This window comes from Hemiscyllium ocellatum, chromosome 47 (genome assembly GCF_020745735.1).
Source record: "Hemiscyllium ocellatum isolate sHemOce1 chromosome 47, sHemOce1.pat.X.cur, whole genome shotgun sequence".
Taxonomy (NCBI): Eukaryota; Metazoa; Chordata; class Chondrichthyes; order Orectolobiformes; family Hemiscylliidae; genus Hemiscyllium; species Hemiscyllium ocellatum.
Window position 1 is genome coordinate 5,860,442 of NC_083447.1, and position 8,974 is coordinate 5,869,415.

Below are 8,974 nucleotides of genomic sequence, written 5' to 3' on the forward strand. Positions count from 1 at the left end.
TTCCCAACTGAAACGTGTGCTGAGAATTCTTCCACATACACACAGTATTCTGGCCATGAGACAGCGTGTGGTGGAGAAATGAACAAATTGATCATATTTGAAAGAAATACGTTTCCAGGATAAATCGGAGGTGTTGTTCTCTGTGGTGGAAGTGATGATTACGGGGAGATTTGAGCCGTTTTCCATATCAGACGGGGTCTGGACACATCGGATAGGCAGGAACTGCCCATTGGTGGGACAAGTGGGGGCCAGTGGACTCTGGTGACAAACAGACAAGACGTGGTCAGGGCCCTGAAGGTGCTGGAGCCAGATCGGAGCTTTCCAGAGGGAATTGAGGAGGACAGAAATGTCAGCCCCATCCACTTGGCTGGAGCACGCTGTCTGGATCTAGCAGGGGAGGTGATTGGCAGATTGGGGATCCGGGTTCGATTCCTGCCACTAGAGATGGTGGAACGTGAACTCGATAATAATCTCGATAACCTTGAAACCAATTGCTGTTAAAAATCCAGCGAGGAAGGAAATCGGCCACCCTTACCTGGTCTGACCTTCTTGTGACTCCAGACTCACACAACAATGTGGTTGACTTATAACTACCCTCTGGCCAGTGACACGCACATCCCACGTAGTAAGGAAAAACACAGACGATGATGTATATTGTTGCAAGGGGTTTGTGGCTTGATCTACTAAGGCCCTGACCAACACACCCCGTCTGCAAACACCAGGCGTTGGACTTGAACCCGGAGCCTCTGTCTCAGAGACAGGGGCGGAGGCAGTGTTTGGAAGGGGAGGGGGAGAGATACTGGGCGGGGGCGGGGGTGGGGGAGCATGATCCGCCCCTTGTGCCTCACCTTCGATGTGAGATGACCGGTGTCCCAAAACAGGAGATCCTTCCCCAGTCCACCCCCCCCCACCCCCACCCCCACCCCGAGCTCGGTTTAGCACCAAAGCCTTCCCCGGGGTTGTCTCGCTGGGTTCAAAGCCCTCTCCTCTTTCTCTCCCCCCATTTCTCTTGGCTATCTTTGCCTGTCCCGTTCAGGAGCACCGGGGCAAGAGACTTGTGTGGTGGATGAGGACTGAAGGTGTGGAGTATTTCTCAAGTCCCACAGTAAGTCTGGACCAGATTGGGAGAGAAGTGGGGGGGGGGGGCGTGTTATCTTTAAGGGATTTTGGAACGCTGGGCCGTAGTAAATCATCTGGATGTGGAAATCTGTTCTTTAGGGAAGGGGGAGTACGTTAGCGCAGGCATTTTGAGGGTGTCTGATCTAACCGGTGTTGGACTGGGGTGGACAAAGTTAAAACTCACACCACACCAGGTTATAGTCCAACAGGTTTAATTAGAAGATCCTAACTAGTGTTTTATCAAATTTCTCGAGAAAATACGTCCAGTTACTGGGTTCTGAGAAGACTCGTGCTGGACCTGAAACATTGACTGTTTCTCTCTGGTGCCAGACCTGCTGAGTTTCTCCCACTTTTTGTTTCCTTGTTGGTTCTCTCATCCCAGATTGAAAACAATTCTAAATTATTTTACTCTAAATTTACAAAGAAAATCTGCTTTCTGTTAGATCCCTCCCAACACACACACACACACACACACACCTTTGAGTAAAACAATGCCGTGGAAGCTAAAGTAACGCTTACTTTTCAGTTTAATTTCATTCTTAAATGACTTAGTTATCCCATTAACGACGGATTTGTATTTAACCCGACAAAAACATTTAAAGGAGTTGCTCATCATCCCGCTGCTAAAAAAGTACCACAGGGACCCAGGAATCATTACCTTTAAAAGCAGCACCTCTGGACAAAATATTCAGTGAAAATGTTGGAGAAACGATTTTCTCATACAAATTCTCTCAACGCTTTCCGTTCCATCACGATTCGTTATTATTCGATACTAGATCTGAACTTTTCTCAACAGAACCTTCGCAGGACCCTCTCTCACCTCCCCCTTTCGGAGATTGAGGAGAGCGAAATGTGCAATGGAAACGGAGGATGGATCTCTCGCTGGTTAACGGCGATTCAGTGTCGGCTCACAGGAAAACAGAACGGGCTGGGGGAGAATCTGCCTGGGAATGGTCGCAACTGATCCGAGTGGGACACTCACTCGGTCTCCCCCCCACCCACACACACACACCCCGCCCAAGCTTCAGTCTGAGATATGTTCACATCTCCAACTAGAGCTGCCTCCTCTCAGTGTCACTGTGACAGCTCAGATGGTACTGTCCCACTCCCCCAAGAGAGACAGACAGATAAATAGATGGATAGAAAGATTAAAAGAAAGAAAAGGTTGGAGACATACATTGATGGACAGATAGATAGATAGATAAACAGATAGATAGATAAAGAGATAGACAGATAAAGAGGCAGACATAGATAAACAGATAAATAGGTAGATAGATCGATGGACAGATAGACAACAGACAAATAGACAAAGCACTCGGAAAGCTAATGCTTCCAATCAAACCTGTTGGGCTATAACCTGGTGCTGTGTGATTTTTAACTCTGTCCACCCCAGTCCAACACCGGCCCCTCCACATCATGGCAAATAGATAGATAGATAGATAGATAGATAGACAGACAGACAGATAGATAGATAGATAGATAGACAGATAGACAGACAGACAGATAGATAGATAGATAGATAGACAGATAGACAGACAGACAGACAGATAGATAGATAGATAGATAGACAGACAGATAGATAGATAGATGGACAGACAGATAGATAGATAGGTAGATAGATAGATAGATAGATAGACAGACAGATAGATAGATAGATAGATAGATAGATAGATAGATAGACAGACAGACAGATAGATAGATAGGTAGATAGATAGATAGATAGATAGATATAGATAGATAGATAGACAGACAGATAGATAGATAGACAGACAGATAGATAGATAGATAGATAGACAGACAGACAGATAGACAAACGGATAGAATGACAGGCAGACAGACAGATAGATTGAGAGAGAGGCAGAAAGATGGAGAGACAAGCTGATAGACAGACATATAGATAACTATTTTAATCCAATATTCGCCGCGGTGTTTGCGAATTCTGCGGAAACGATACAAATGAAACGAATGTTCCCAATTCATAACAATCGTCAAAATGAGGTTACCTGATTAAAGGACTGGACGATGCTGAACTTTACTGAACACCGGGAATTCCAGCATCCCGCAGAATGCCACCCTCCTGCCGATTGGCTCCGGGCCGGTCTGCCCTCCAGCACTGATCCCGCCCCTGCCCCGGGGGAGAGCCGGTCTCCCCCACACCCCCCGCCCGCCTGCGGTAAGCCCCGGTTCCCGCTGGACACAGCCTCCGGGTGTCCGGGAGTCGCGCATTCGCCTCGGGGACGGCAGGGAGCAAAACCCAGGAGGGAAAATTACAGGCCGATTGGCAAAGAAACCAGTCCACCTTCCATACACTTTGAACATTTCTGCTTATTAATTAAGTTTAAAAAACCCAGCATGTAGGAGATAGAAAGCTAAATAGTGAAACCGCCAGGGATACACTCACAGAAACTGGCACATGGACAACTCAAACTCTTTCCGGACAGTGACGGGGTCGATTAATGCTCATTCCTGGAGGGTCGCTAAAATGAGGGACAACACGGTGAGGGGTATGAGTACAATGTTCCAACTTCTGTGTTTCACGATTAATCCAAATTCTCAAAAAGTGTCCTTAGAAGTGAAAGGAAAGACAAAAAAAAAGTAGACTTTGTTTTTTTCAATCACCGTGTTATGACATTCTGCAGCCTGGATCCCCTAGTCCGGAGGTAGGGACATTACCCTCACAACATCTAAAAAGCACCTTAAAATGCCAGGGCATTTAATGTAATGGGATTAGTGTACTTGGTCAGCATATACATCATGGGCCGATCGGCCTGATTCAATACTATACGGCTCTATGACGGTATTTACTGTTGACACTTCACCCTGCAAGGAGCTGTGGAGAAAATAAATTCAAAGCGTTTTGGCAGAGATGCGACTGAGAATTGCATGTAACACTCTCCGGCTCAAAATATGAAAATCCTTGTCCTAATCGCTCCCTCTTAATAAAAACAGCAAAACAAAAACCGCGGGGAGACCAGAGCAGCGCAAGGCGGTGTTAAAATCTGGGGACTTTAAATCTTTACAAATCGTTTGATCAGGGACACTAAACCCCTTACATTAGGATCACTGATAAATAACCTGTAGCTGGAATTTTAAAAGTTAATTATAGTTTATCTGAAGCTAATGCATCTTACCTTGAGGTATAAATCTGCAGAGATTGATCTTGTTTTAGTTGGGCGCTGGACAGGGACCAGAGGAAGAGGTTTTGGACAAATGAGCGAGAGGAGGGATATTCTTATTGATATGGATTGGAAACTCCTTTAATCCAGCCTGAGTGAGTCAAACACACTCACAGGGACAGGTTCCCAGAGACAGGGGCAGACACACACACACACACTCACCCACACTCACAGGGACAGGCTCCCAGAGAGAGAGGCAGACACACACACACACACACACACACACACAAGGATAGGCTCCCAGACAGAGGGATAGACACACACACTCACAGGGACAGGTTCCCAGAGAGAGAGAGGCAGACACACACACACACACACACACACACACACACAGGGATAGGCTCCCAGAGAGAGGGATAGACACACACACTCACACACACACACACACACACAGGGACAGGCTCCCAGAGAGAGAGGCAGACACACACACACACCCACACTCACAGGGACAGGTTCCCAGAGAGAGAGGTAGACACACACACTCACCCACACTCACAGGGACAGGTTCCCAGAGAGAGAGGTAGACACACACACACACTCAGAAGAACAAGGTCCCAGAGAGAGGGACAGGCAGACACACATACATGCGTGCACGCGCACGCACACACACACACACACACACACAGACTCTCTCTCACACACACACACACAGACAGGGTCCTGGAGAGACTGACAGAGGCACACACACACTCACAGGGACAGGGCCCCAGAGAGAGGGACAGACAGGCACACACACACACAAACAAGCGCACACACACACACACACACACACACAAACAAACACACACAAACAAACACACACAAACAACAGGGTCCCTGAGAGATGGGCAGACACACAGACACAGGAACAGGGTCCCAGAGAGAGGGGCAGACACACACACACACACAAGGACAGGGTCCCAGAGAGAGGCGGAGACAAGACACAGACACACATACACACACACAGAGCCACGGATTGTCCAGGCCCAGCAGATGTCCAGGGGATTTATCCCGCCAGAGCTCCTGCTGGCAGCCAACCACATTGAGAAAGCCGGGATTAGAGGCAGAGAGAGACACGAGGCAGGCAGCAGAGCCCAGGGGTAGCCTCGCTGTCGGTGGGCAATTAGCAGGGAATTAGAGGCCAGGAATGTTAGCACTGCCATAGCAGCAAGGGCAAGGCAGCCAGACAGAGGGAGAGCAAATCCATACTTCCCCTGCCCATCCTCATCCTTACCCCCTCCCCTTCTAGCCCCCCTCAAATATCCCAGAGGGAATGTAAACTCTGCATTGCCCTGAAACCCCAATTTCCTGGGTGAGTATACACTCTCAAATTACCAATATTGTGTAATTAACAATCACAGCTTTAGAGGACTTGCTAATTACGGATATTGTGAGGTTAATAATAGGACTTTGGGCCAAGTGTGGCTATTGTAAAAGCTGAAAGTAATAGAATGAGGTTGAAATGAATCAACACAGTGTTTCAGCATCCTTTGAATGTGATGCCTGTAGATTTAGGAATAGCTCAGCCTGTGTCCACACTACACAGGCCACTCTCCCACTGCAGAGCGGAAAGGCCAATTTCCAGGAGTCTCAGGTTTTGCTCCCTTGTAAGAATGAGATGCCAAAGTTAGCCTTGACCAACACTTTAATAGTGTATAATCCTGCTGAAAATGTGTTGCTGGAAAAGCGCAGCAGGTCAGGCAGCATCCAAGGAACAGGAAATTCAACGTTTCGGGCTTACGCCCTTCATCAGGACTTCATCATATAATCCTGCTGTAACTCCTTCACGTTAGATTTTCTTTCATGGAACTGTGAAAATCTAAGAAACACTTGGGTCATTTCTGGAGGTTATTTAGAATCTCTTCAGTGTGGAAGCAGGTCATTCTGCCCATCAAGTCCATAGTGACCGTCCAAACAGTAGCCCATTCAGACCCAACTCCCTACCCTATAATCCTGCATTTCCCACCCGACCTGCACATCTTTGGACTGTGGGAGGAAACTGGTGCACCTTGATGAAACCCACGCAGGTACAGTATGAATGTGTAAACTCCACACAGACTGTTGTCCAAGGGTGGAACTGAACTTGGTTCCCTGGCCCTATGCCGCAATGCTAACCACTGAGTCACTGTATGTCTTCATATGTTGCAAAGTAGATTACTGTGATTATTCCATTTTAAAGTTGAATAATCTTTGGAACGTGCAAATACATTGAAAAGTGACTTTAGCCATTTCCAATAATTCTTACAGTGACAAGTACCAAAACTTCTGAGTACAAAACCTTTTCCTGATTAGTCAGAATTCTTCAGTGATATCCCAACAACAAGTGAAGACCAAATTAATGAAATGAGATTTGATGAGTGAGGCAGACAGTTGGTTGGATACACATATAGGTGAGCTGAAAATGTGTTGCTGGAAAAGCGCAGCAGGTCAGGCAGCGTCCAAGGAACAGGAAATTTGACGTTTCGGGCATAAGCCCTTCTTCAGGCTTATGCCCGAAACATCGAATCTCCTGTTCCTTGGATGCTGCCTGACCTGCTGCGCTTTTCCAGAAACACATTTTCAGCTCTGATCTCCAGCATCTGCAGTCCTCACTTTCTCCTCGCACATATAGGTGAGTTCAGATTAACCATCCTCAACATCAAGGCTGCATTTTACCCAGTGTGGAATTGAGACGATCGAGGGTGGCAGAGGGAAAACTTTCTCTCGTTAGAACCACTGACACAAAGGAGGATGGTTGTGGTTGTTGTAGGTGAGTCAGCTCAGCTCCAACACATTTGCCAGCACTTGGCCCATATCACTCTAAATCCTTCTTATTCATATACCCATCCAGATGCCTTTTAAATGCTGAAATTGTACCACCACTTCCTCTGGCAGCTCATTCTATACATGCACCACCCTCTGCATGAAAATGTTGCCCCTTAGGTCTCTTTTATGTCTTTCCCCTCTTATTCTAAACTTGCGCCCTCTAGTTCTGGACTCCCCCAGTCCAGGGAAAAGATCTTGTCTATTTATCCTATCCATGCCCTACATGTTTTTATAAACCCATATAAGGTCACCCCTCAGCCTCCAATGCTCCAGGGAGTTCCTCAGGCTAGTGCCCTTGACCCAACTATCTTCAGCTGTTTCATCAATGACCTTTCCTCCACCATAAGGTCAGAAGTGGGGATGTTAGCTGCTGATTGCCAAGTGTTCAGCACCACTCGCGACTCCCCAGATACTGAAGCAATGTTTGTATAAATGCAGCAACACCTAGGCAATATCCAGGCTTGGGCTGACAGGTGACCAGTAACACTCATGACAAACAATAACCATCGCCAACAAGAGACAATCTATTACTCTTTGACCTTCGCTGGAATTATCATTGCTGAGTCGCCCACCTGTGGATGACTGAACTGGATTAGCCGTACAAATTCTGCGACTACAAGGCCAAGTCTGGGGCAGGAAATCCTACAGCAAATAACTCACCTCCTGATTTCCCAAAGCCTGCTCACTATCTACAAAGCACACGTCAGGAGTGCGCGTCCAGGTCAAAAGCATAGCCTTCCATTTGTGCAACACAGTTCGTTTTTTCCATTCTGTATTCTTTAAAGGATGTGGGCATCACTGGGCAAGGCCTATCCCTAACTGCCCCCTTGAACTGAGTGGATTGCTGGGCCATTTCAGAGGGCAGATAAGAGTCAACCATACTGCTGTGGTTCTCGAGTCACAAGTAGGTGAGTCCGGATAAAGACGGCAGATTTCCTTCTCTAAAGGGCATTAGGTGGATAGATAGAAATGCATTTTTACTTGCATTTATGAAAATACAGTAAAATGTGTATACATTACCATTGCCATTTAATTACATAATTAAAAAATATTTAAAAAGAAACAAAGTTAAAACAAGATAACATCTTTTGTTCATTCCATGGCCTCTTAGTTTTATCCACTGCCAAGGATTGGGGTCTGCCCAACACTGAGGACTAGACCCTGCCCAACTGCCAAGGACCAAGGCCTTCCACAACTTCCGAGGCCCAGGCCCAGCCCAACTACCAAGGACCAAGGCCTTCCACAACTTCCGAGGCCCAGGCCCAGCCCAACTACTGAGGCCCAGGCCCTGCCCAACTGCCAAGGACCAGGGCCTTCCCAATTTCTGAGGACCAGACCCTGCCCAACTACCGAGGACCAGGCGCTGCCCAACTGCTGAGGTCCAGGCCCTGCCCAACTACCGAGGCCCAGGCCCTGCCCAACTACCGAGGATCAGGCCCTGTCCAACTGCTGAGGCCCAGGCCCTGCCCAACTGCTGAGGACCAGGCCCTGCCCAACTGCCAAGGACCAGGCCCTTCCCAATTTCTGAGGACCAGGCCTTGTCCAACTACCGAGGCCCAGGCCCTGCCCAATTTCCGAGGCCCAGGCCCTGCCCAACTGCTGAGAACGGGGGCCTCTTGAAACTGCTAAGATCCCGGGCCTCTCAAAACTGTTGAGAACCGGGGTTTTGTCACAAAAGTTGAGAACTAGAACCTGTTGAGGACCCAGGGTTGTCTGACTGAAACTGCCACACCTCAGCAGCAGAAAGAAGCAAAGATGAATTTATACAAAAGGTGAAACTAATAAATAATAATTAGAATAATTTTTATTAAAATGTGGCTGGTCAGCCAAAAGGTGGTTGACAGGCCAGGAGCCTGAATCATACCTAACCTGACATCTCTACCATCTTGTATGGG